This window comes from Papaver somniferum, chromosome 1 (genome assembly GCF_003573695.1).
Source record: "Papaver somniferum cultivar HN1 chromosome 1, ASM357369v1, whole genome shotgun sequence".
NCBI classification, from domain to species: domain Eukaryota; kingdom Viridiplantae; phylum Streptophyta; class Magnoliopsida; order Ranunculales; family Papaveraceae; genus Papaver; species Papaver somniferum.
The window spans coordinates 139,675,927-139,685,206 of NC_039358.1; the positions used below are offsets into that span (position 1 = coordinate 139,675,927).

The following is a 9,280-nucleotide window of genomic DNA, read 5'->3' on the forward strand; positions in this document are numbered from 1 at the left end:
TCACATAACCTTTTCTTCATAAAAATACTTAGAACCAAACAGAAAAAGAAATTGCATGTCAGTTGAGGAGAAAGCCAGACTCTTAAAATCTATGCCCTAACATATTGCACATTATCCTAATGCCTTACATAAAGAAAATTATTGCTCGCTTTAGAGCCACCTCTTATATATTGACTACATGGATTGTTATATTCTTGTCGTTTCTCAAAACATATACCATGCAAATATTTAGATCACTTACATATCTATCAAGCACCTGGATTGCCGACTTTGATCACCATCTCTACAACAAAACACAATATAAAATCAACTCAAAAGTTTTTCCAACACAAATCTATATACAGATATCTAAGATAACTAACCTAGTACTTGTCTTGGGTAAAGTGAAAGGTCTAAGTTATTGTCTGAATAATTAGAACCCGATGGGAGAAATAAAGTTAATTCTGATCTTTATTTTGGTCTTATCGAAATAAGTGATTATATGTGTACAATCGGTTTAACAAGGGAACTAAGTTTATTAGTCAATTTGTTAAATTATTAGGGAAAATTGCTTCGGTCAATTGTTCCCTTGAATATATTAAAACTAAATTACTTGTAGTTTCAGTTTTAATATTGGTTATCTAAAGTGGTATTTGAAACCTTCGTGCTTAACTCTTATAGGTTGTACAAGTCTTTTAGATTTGTAAGATCCTTTCAGTTTGACCTTTATTTGCTCGAACCTTTGTCATTTTGTGACGAAAAAGGAGAGAAATATATGGAGTAAAAAAGTGATTTGCAATCACTAAGTAAAGGACAATTGTGCTTAAACGTTATATCTAACGAAAGAGTAAAGCATTGACTAAGGGGGAGAAACATATCATATTGCAGGGTAGTTATCTTGACTACAAAAGAGGAATAATAAAGATGTTCGGATTTAAAATATACTTATCTTACCTTTAGGGGGAGTATTATCTTTGTTATTCAGATTCCAACAACGACATTTATTAATTGAATATATGCAGGTTTTTGTATTGTTGAAACTTGGAATCAAGCGTATGTATAATGAATTCTTGTAATTTGTTTATCCATATGTATTAAGAGTTTTGTCACTAAAATTGACAAAGGGGGAAATTATTAGAGCATAGCTCGGTTGAACCCACCAAGCGTTGGTATGTCTGATGAGTGCCAAATATTGTATATATTTATCCCTTTTTGTTGGCATTTTAACTCATCTTTTATGCGTTAATTCTACATTTTATCCCATATTCTGTATTTTCATTGTTTTCATGAATAAATATTTTTATTAATTAATTTTGTATTTTTAGGTAATAAATAAAGTTCGGATGAGTCGCGGAGCGAAAAGAGCAGAAAAGTAGTGAAAAGCCGGGAGAAATTACGCAAGGAAACCGCGAAGAATGGTGCGCACAACCTCATTTTCTACACACAAAAGCGCCTCCGTTCTCAGCCGTCAGATCAGTTCCCAAAAGCATCCGATGGTCGCTCCTTCATAGAGCATCAAAATCTGAAGTCTCTGCCAAGCACCACAGCGCTGAAATTCCAAGCCTTCAGATTAGATGGTTGTTGAATCCAACGGTCGCTCCCTTGCTGTTCATCAACGTCTGATATCTCCGCCTTACACTACAACACCTAACCCCATCTAGAGCCGTTAACTTCGTTGTATAAAAAAATCCAGCGGTCGCTACAAGCTTCACTTCATCTCACCGTCAGATTAATCTTTCATCTCCCTATCCCACGGCTCAGCGTCGCAGATCATCAAACTCGATACGCCCGCCTAACACCCAAGTATCGAACACCTACACCTCAACCAAACGCACCCTTCCCTTCCCCATCGAACCATCTCCTCCATCAACCCCCTCTGCAGAACCTCCATGCCCTGTACCACCACCATGTCCGTCTCCATCACCACCACCTCACCCCAAATCACTCCACTATTTTCTCCCCAAATCACTCTACCTATACCCATCATCACTATCACGTTTTACATCAACTAATCTCCTCAATTTCTCATCTCTGCCGACTGAAACCCTAGGTGAGAAATTGAAGATATAAGTTGATGTTAGAGCAGCAATTGGAGCGGGAGATGACTCAGGAAGAGAAATAGAAGATTGGGTCGACGAGATGGAGCGAGAATTTCATCAACAGTAGGTAAATTAATTTTTCACCAAAACCTAATTTTACTGACTTTGGGGAAAATTGGGGGAAAACCTAATTTTGTGTAATGGGTATAAATTGGTGTTGGGTGAAGTGTGTAGAGGAGACTATTTACCTCTCTGGACTAGCCAGTAGAGAATTAGAGAAAAATTTTATGAACTGAAAACTTTAGCACTTGTATGTTTACTGTTGCAAATTGCTTCTGTTATAGTTATTTGTTATGATGCTATCTGTGTTTAACTTATCTCATTTAGTATATGCTTGTTGTCACAACATGGTTAGCATGAGCTAATCATCTTCAGGCCAAGGCTCAGTGAAGCCTTGTGCACTGTCAAGTGTGTTGGAGCTAGTTGGTTACTTCCTGTTGCTGTGTTGTGAATGTGTATTTGAGAGAGGCCAATGCTCATAGAGCCTGTGATTGGCTGTACTGTCAAAAGACAGCCAATGCTAGGGGTAGACTAGTAAGCAAGTTGGTGTTCTCTCATTTCTAGTTGTATGCTTAGGAATGAACATAACCTAGAAACATGTCACTTGATTAGGACACAAGGTGGAACTTATGCTTTGGCTTACCCACCACTTCTCTTTCAGTCAATTATCATTTCAAGTCCTGTGTGTTTGCTTCCTGTTCAGTTACTTTTCTTGCCTTTCATTTTCTTGCACTTTGTAGCTACTGTGCACTGAAGTCAGTGCACTGAACTCAACCTGCCCTTGGCTTCCAAGCCTTGGTTATTTGCTGCTTCTTTTAGATGTTTCTTTGCTGCTTTACTTTCCAAGCTTTGGTTCATATCAGTTACATGTTTTGCTCATTGCCTTAATGCATTGCCACTCTTATTAGCCTAGGAAAACTTCTCATATGCTCCTCTCCCTGTGGACAAACCCCTACTCATCATTATATTATAAATCTTGACCTTGTATACTTGCAAGTGTTTTGTGTGCATCTTAGAATTCACACCAAGTTTTTGGCGCCGCTGCCGGGGAGCTGGCTGCCATATCTGTGAAGTTTTCAGAGTCTGTTGTTGTTGTTGGCCCTGCCAACTTGCTGCTGCTGGTGCTGTTGCAGTGCTGCTGCCAAGTCTGCTGTTGCCAACTGAAGAGCTGCTGCCAAGCTTGCTGAAGCTGCCTAGCTGCTGCTGCTGCTGTTGCTTCTGATCCAACTTGCTGCCAACTGATGCTGCCAGGCCTGCTGCCAACCTCTTCTGCTGGGCTTGTGCAACAATCTCTGAACTGGGCTTGAACCAACTGAGCTGGGCTCAGTAATCTCAACTTCTGCTGGGCTTGCAACTTCTGCTCTTGGGCTTGCAACTTCAGCTGGGCTCCGTTGCTGCTGCTGCTGGGCTCTGCTACACTTGCTGCTGCTGGGCTTGGACGTGAGCTGCTAGGACGATCCTAAAGCCCAACTGGGCCTTGCAACTAAAAGGGGACTAAAAGCCTATTTTTGGGCTTCCCTCCAAAAACAAGTAAGCCTAACCCATGAGTTAACCCACTTGGGCCTCATTTAAATTCAAATTTGGGCTTGTAATAATTTTTATTTAATTATTTATTTGGGTTTGTAATAATTTTTATTTTCTTTTTCTTTTTTTTATTATTTGGGATTGTAATAATTTTTTATTTTCTTTTTTTGTTTTTCTTTATTTTTCTTTTATTTTTCTTTTTTCTTTTATGGGTTTGTTTTAATTATTATTATTGTTTTTATTTTCTTTTATGAGTTGTGATAATTTATGATAGGTTTAGTTCAAAAAAAAAAAATTTTCAAAAACCCAAAATTTTTAAACCAAAAACAAAACCCCTTCCTTAAACCAAAACCCATACAAAACCAAAACTTCATAACCCTTGGGCCAAATTGTTTCCGATTGCTCTGTCTGACCAACATGTTAGTTAAGGTACCTACTAGGACATGATTGTGACCTACAGAGACCAGACAAACAGACTTGTTAGAATTAACCCAGACGAACCTATCGAAATTCTAAGTTCTGAGGGAGACAGTCCAGATCAACCAGAAACAATGGGAGAACCACGTACCCTCAAGGATTATATGTACCCAACTAGAGCCAGTCAACCGTCCTGTATTTTGCTGCCCGAGGCTAATGGCCATTATGAGCTGAAATCTAGCACAATACAGATGCTTCCTATTTTTAGAGGTGTTGAGAATGAAAACCCTTACCACCACGTGAGAGAATTCGAGGAAATTTGTGGAACTCTGCGTTTCACTCAAATGACCGACGAAACCCTGAAGTTAAGGCTTTTTCCTTTTTCCCTGAAAGATAAGGCAAAGGCCTGGCTCTATGCTTTACAGCCTCAATCCATCATGACATGGGATGACCTCATAAAGGAGTTTTTTAAAAAGTTTTTCCCGAACCACAAGACTGCGACAATTCGTCAAAGTCTGAATAGCTTTGTGCAATTAGAAGGTGAGACCTTAGCTAGATACCTGGAGAGATTCAATGAATTATTGCTCCAATGTCCCCATCATGGTTTTGAAAAATGGAGACTTGTGCAAATTTTGTATGAAGGTCTAGATGTGTCCACCCGAACAACGGTTGAGTCGATGTGTAATGGTCTATTCGTAGATAAAACAGCTGACGCGTCTTGGGACTTCTTGATTGAAGTAGCTGAAAAGACGCAACAGTGGGAATCCATCCGTGAAACCAGAAAGACTACATCCGAAGCAAAGGCTTTTAGGATTGAAGCGGATTTTGAGGGTAGAGCAAACATGGCATCAATAGTTAGGAGATTAGAAGAGTTAGAACTACATAAAAATTCAAAACCTTCCACCACTACTCTCCGAGAACATGTCGCTTCATCTGTTTGTGCTGCTTGTAACGACCCCAACCATCAATTCCAAAATTGTCCAGATTTGCTTGCAATCCAGGAGTCTAGGCTTGAACAGGCACATGCCATGTTTCAGAAACCAGAGCATAACCCTTATTCACAGACCTACAATCCAGGATGGAGAAACCACCCTAACTTTTCATGGTCAAAAGGACCCACTCAAGGAGGACCATCTCAACCCAATCAGAGCTATCAAAACAATCAGGGATATCAGAACAATCAAGGTTATCAACACCCGAGAAACCCTCAACAACAATCAAACTCTCAACAACAATCATATCCTCAACAATACCGACAAGAGATTATCCACCTTAGAGGAAATGTTCCAGAGTTTGATGCAAAGTCAGAAAAATCTAGATCAAAAGATGGATCAAATATGTGAGAGAGAAAAGGGTAAACTTCCGAGCCAACCCCAACAAAATCCAAAGAGGATATTTCAAACAGGCACAACATCCTGCACTGAAACCTCACCTGATCAAATCCATGCCATTACCACCCTCCGAAGTGGTAAAGTCATCGAGAACAACGTAGGCGAACCTAATGAGTCTGATACAAATTCCACGTTGTCTCCACAACCCCAGAAAACCAAAGAATCTGAGCAAGTTGGAAAATCTGACAATTCTACTGCTGTGAATGTCCCTTTGCCAACTCATCTTCCTGTTGCTCCATTTCCTCAAAGATTGATCTATCAACAGAAAAGTACCCATTACAATGAGATGTTAGATCTGTTCAAGAGAGTCAACATCAACATTCCTTTTCTTGAAGCAATCAAGCAAATCCCTGCTTATGCCAAATTCCTCAAAGACTTGTGCACTCAAAAGCGCAAGCTCAATGTGCAAAAACGTGCTTTCTTAGCTGAGCAGGTGAGTTCCATCATTCTGAACAAAACTCCACCCAAGTTTAGGGATCCAGGATGTCCAACAATTTCTTGCACTATAGGAGAACACACGGTCAATAAAGCGTTATTAGACCTAGGTGCAAGTGTTAACCTACTGCCATATTCTGTTTATGAGCAGTTAGGTCTTGGGGAGTTGAAACCAACATCTATCACTCTACAACTGGCAGACCGATCTGTCAAGATTCCTCGTGGAGTGGTGGAAGATGTTTTGATCAAGGTTGACAAATTCTATTTTCCCGTAGACTTCATTGTCTTAGACACTCAACCTGTACAAAACCCAGACTGTCACATTCCTGTCATCTTAGGACGTCCTTTCTTGGCTACGTCCAACGCGATCATCAACTGTCGGAATGGAGTATTAAACTGTCTTTTGGTAACATGACGGTAGAATTGAATGTGTTCGATATTAGTCAACAACCTGTGAATCTTGATGATGATGATGTGCATGAAGTTAATATGATTGAAGGATTAATGCAAGATTCGTTGACTAACATTCTATCCGTTGACCCCTTTCAAGCATGTATGGAGAACTTTAACCCTGATTTCTATGATGATGCATACTGTAGTGACGTCCTATCTCTGCTCGAATCTGTACCTCAAATGGACGTCACTGAAAGGAAATATGAAGTGGAACAACCCCTATCTCTGATTCCAAGCTTTCCATCCATTGTTGAGCCACCCAAGCTTGAATTGAAAACATTGCCTAGTACGTTGAAGTACGCATTCCTAGGTTCTTCTGATACTTTACCTGTCATTATTTCATCATGTTTAGACACGGAACAGGAAAGTAAGCTTTTAGAAGTACTTAAGGAACACAAAGAGGCCTTAGGATGGACCATCTCAGATCTCAAAGGAATTAGTCCCACCATTTGCATGCACCACATTAACCTTGAAGAGAATGCCAAACCATCGAGGGAAATGCAAAGGAGACTTAACCTAACATGAGAGATGTAGTCAAAGGAGAGATCCTGAAACTACTTGATGCGGTATCATATACCCAATTCCCGATAGCAAATGGGTTAGTCCCATTCAAGTTGTGCCTAAGAAGTCAGGCATTACTGTTGTTCAGAACGACAAGAATGAATTAGTCCCTACTCGTACAACCACAGGATGGCGAGTATGCATCGACTACAGGAAGTTGAACACAGTAACAAGGAAGGATCACTTCCCGCTCCCTTTCATTGACCAAATGCTAGAACGTGTGTCTGGACACAGTCACTACTGTTTTCTAGATGGCTTTTCCGGTTATAACCAAATTCACATTGCTCCGGAAGATCAGGAAAAAACTACATTCACGTGTCCATTTGGGACGTTTGCTTATAGACGTATGCCCTTCGGGTTGTGTAATGCACCTGCTACTTTTCAGCGTTGCATGATGAGCATTTTTTCTGACATGATAGATAGTTTTCTCGAGATCTTTATGGATGATTTCTCTGTTTTTGGTTCCTCGTTTGACGAATGTTTGAAGCATCTTGCCCTCGTGATATCCAGATGTAAAGAAAAGAACCTTGTTCTAAATTGGGAAAAATGCCATTTTATGGTGAATTCAGGAATAGTTCTAGGACACATCATCTCAGAGAAAGGAATTGAAGTGGATAAAGCTAAAGTTGACCTCATTCAACATCTACCACAACCTTGCTCTGTGAAGGAGATCAGATCATTTCTAGGTCATGCTGGTTTTTACCGGCGATTCATCAAAGATTTCAGCAAAATCTCCAGACCTCTGTGCAGTCTTCTCTCCAAAGATGTTGCCTTCAATTTCGATGCTGCTTGTGAAGGCATGGGAGGAATTAAAAACCCTTCTCACCACCGCTCCTATAGTCCGACCACCCGATTGGAAGCTTCCGTTCGAACTTATGTGTGATGCCTCTGATTATGCTGTTGGTGCTGTTTTAGGACAGCGAGTTGATAGACTACCATATGTGATATACTATGCTAGCAAAACCCTTAATGATGCCCAACTCAATTATTCAACTACCGAGAAGGAATTGCTTGCCGTCGTTTTCGCATTAGACAAGTTTAGATCTTATCTGATAGGGTCTAAGATCATCATATACACAGACCATGCGGCTTTGAAGTATCTTCTTTCCAAGAAGGATGCTAAAGCTCGCCTTATTCGATGGATAATCTTATTACAGGAATTCGATCTCGAAATCCGTGATAAGAAAGGTTGTGAGAATGTGGTTGCTGATCATTTGTCTAGATTAACTTTAGAGTCTATTGATGAATTGAGCTGATTAGAGAATCATTCCCAGATGAACAGCTGATGTCTATCTCAGACCTTCCTTGGTTTGCTGATATTGTTAACTACCTCGCTACAGGTAGGATGCCCTCACGTTGGTCGAGACAAGACCGCTCTAAATTCCTGGCTGAAGTCAAACATTTCCTTTGGGATGACCCATATTTGTTTAAGTACTGTCCAGACCAAATCATTAGGAGATGTGTCCCCAACACTGAACAGAAAGATGTGATATCTTTCTGTCATGACCAAGCATGTGGAGGCCATTTCAGTGCCAAGAAAACCGCTGCAAAGATCTTGCAGTGTGGATTCTATTGGCCATCATTGTTCAAGGATTGCCATGATTATTGTGTTGCTTGTGAACGCTGTCAAAAGCTAGGAAGCATTTCGAGGAGAAACATGATGCCATTGAACCCCATTTTGATTGTGGAGATTTTTGATGTTTGGGGGATAGACTTCATGGGTCCATTTCCCATGTCTGACAGCAAGTTGTACATCCTAGTCGCAGTTGATTACGTTTCTAAGTGGGTAGAAGCCATAGCAACCAGAACAAATGACCACAAGGTGGTACTTTCATTTCTAAAGGAAACATATTTCACGTTTTGGTACCCCTAGAGCTATCATCAGTGACGGCGGTTCACATTTTCGTAACAAGTACTTTGAGTCTTTAGTACGCAAGTATGGCATAACTCACAAGGTTGCTACTCCGTACCACCCTCAGACTAGTGGACAAGTGGAAGTGTCTAATAGGGAAATTAAGCACATTCTGGAGAAGACGGTCAACCCGTCCAGGAAAGATTGGTCATTGAGATTGAATGATGCTTTGTGGGCCTATAGAACAGCTTATAAGACACCAATTGGCATGTCCCCCTATCGTCTAGTGTATGGAAAGCCGTGCCATCTACCTGTGGAATTAGAACATCGTGCCTACTGGGCAATCAAAGAGCTGAACTTTTCTCTGGACGAAGCTGGAATTCAACGGAAACTTCAACTCAACGAGTTGGAAGAATTGAGAAATGAGGCTTATGACAGTGCCAAGCTGTACAAGCAGAAGATGAAGATGTTCATGACAAGCGTATTCTGCGCAAATCCTTCACTCCTGGTCAGAAAGTCTTGCTGTATGACTCCCGATTACATCTTTTTCCAGGAAAACTGCGTTCCAG

The 9,280-nt window shown here is 40.5% G+C and overlaps 1 pseudogene; it reads left to right on the forward strand.

Moving 5' to 3' along the window:
- Positions 1 to 9,054, forward strand: part of LOC113351447 — a 31,380-nt pseudogene extending 22,326 nt beyond the window's left edge.
- The last annotated feature ends 226 nt before the right edge of the window (positions 9,055 to 9,280 follow it).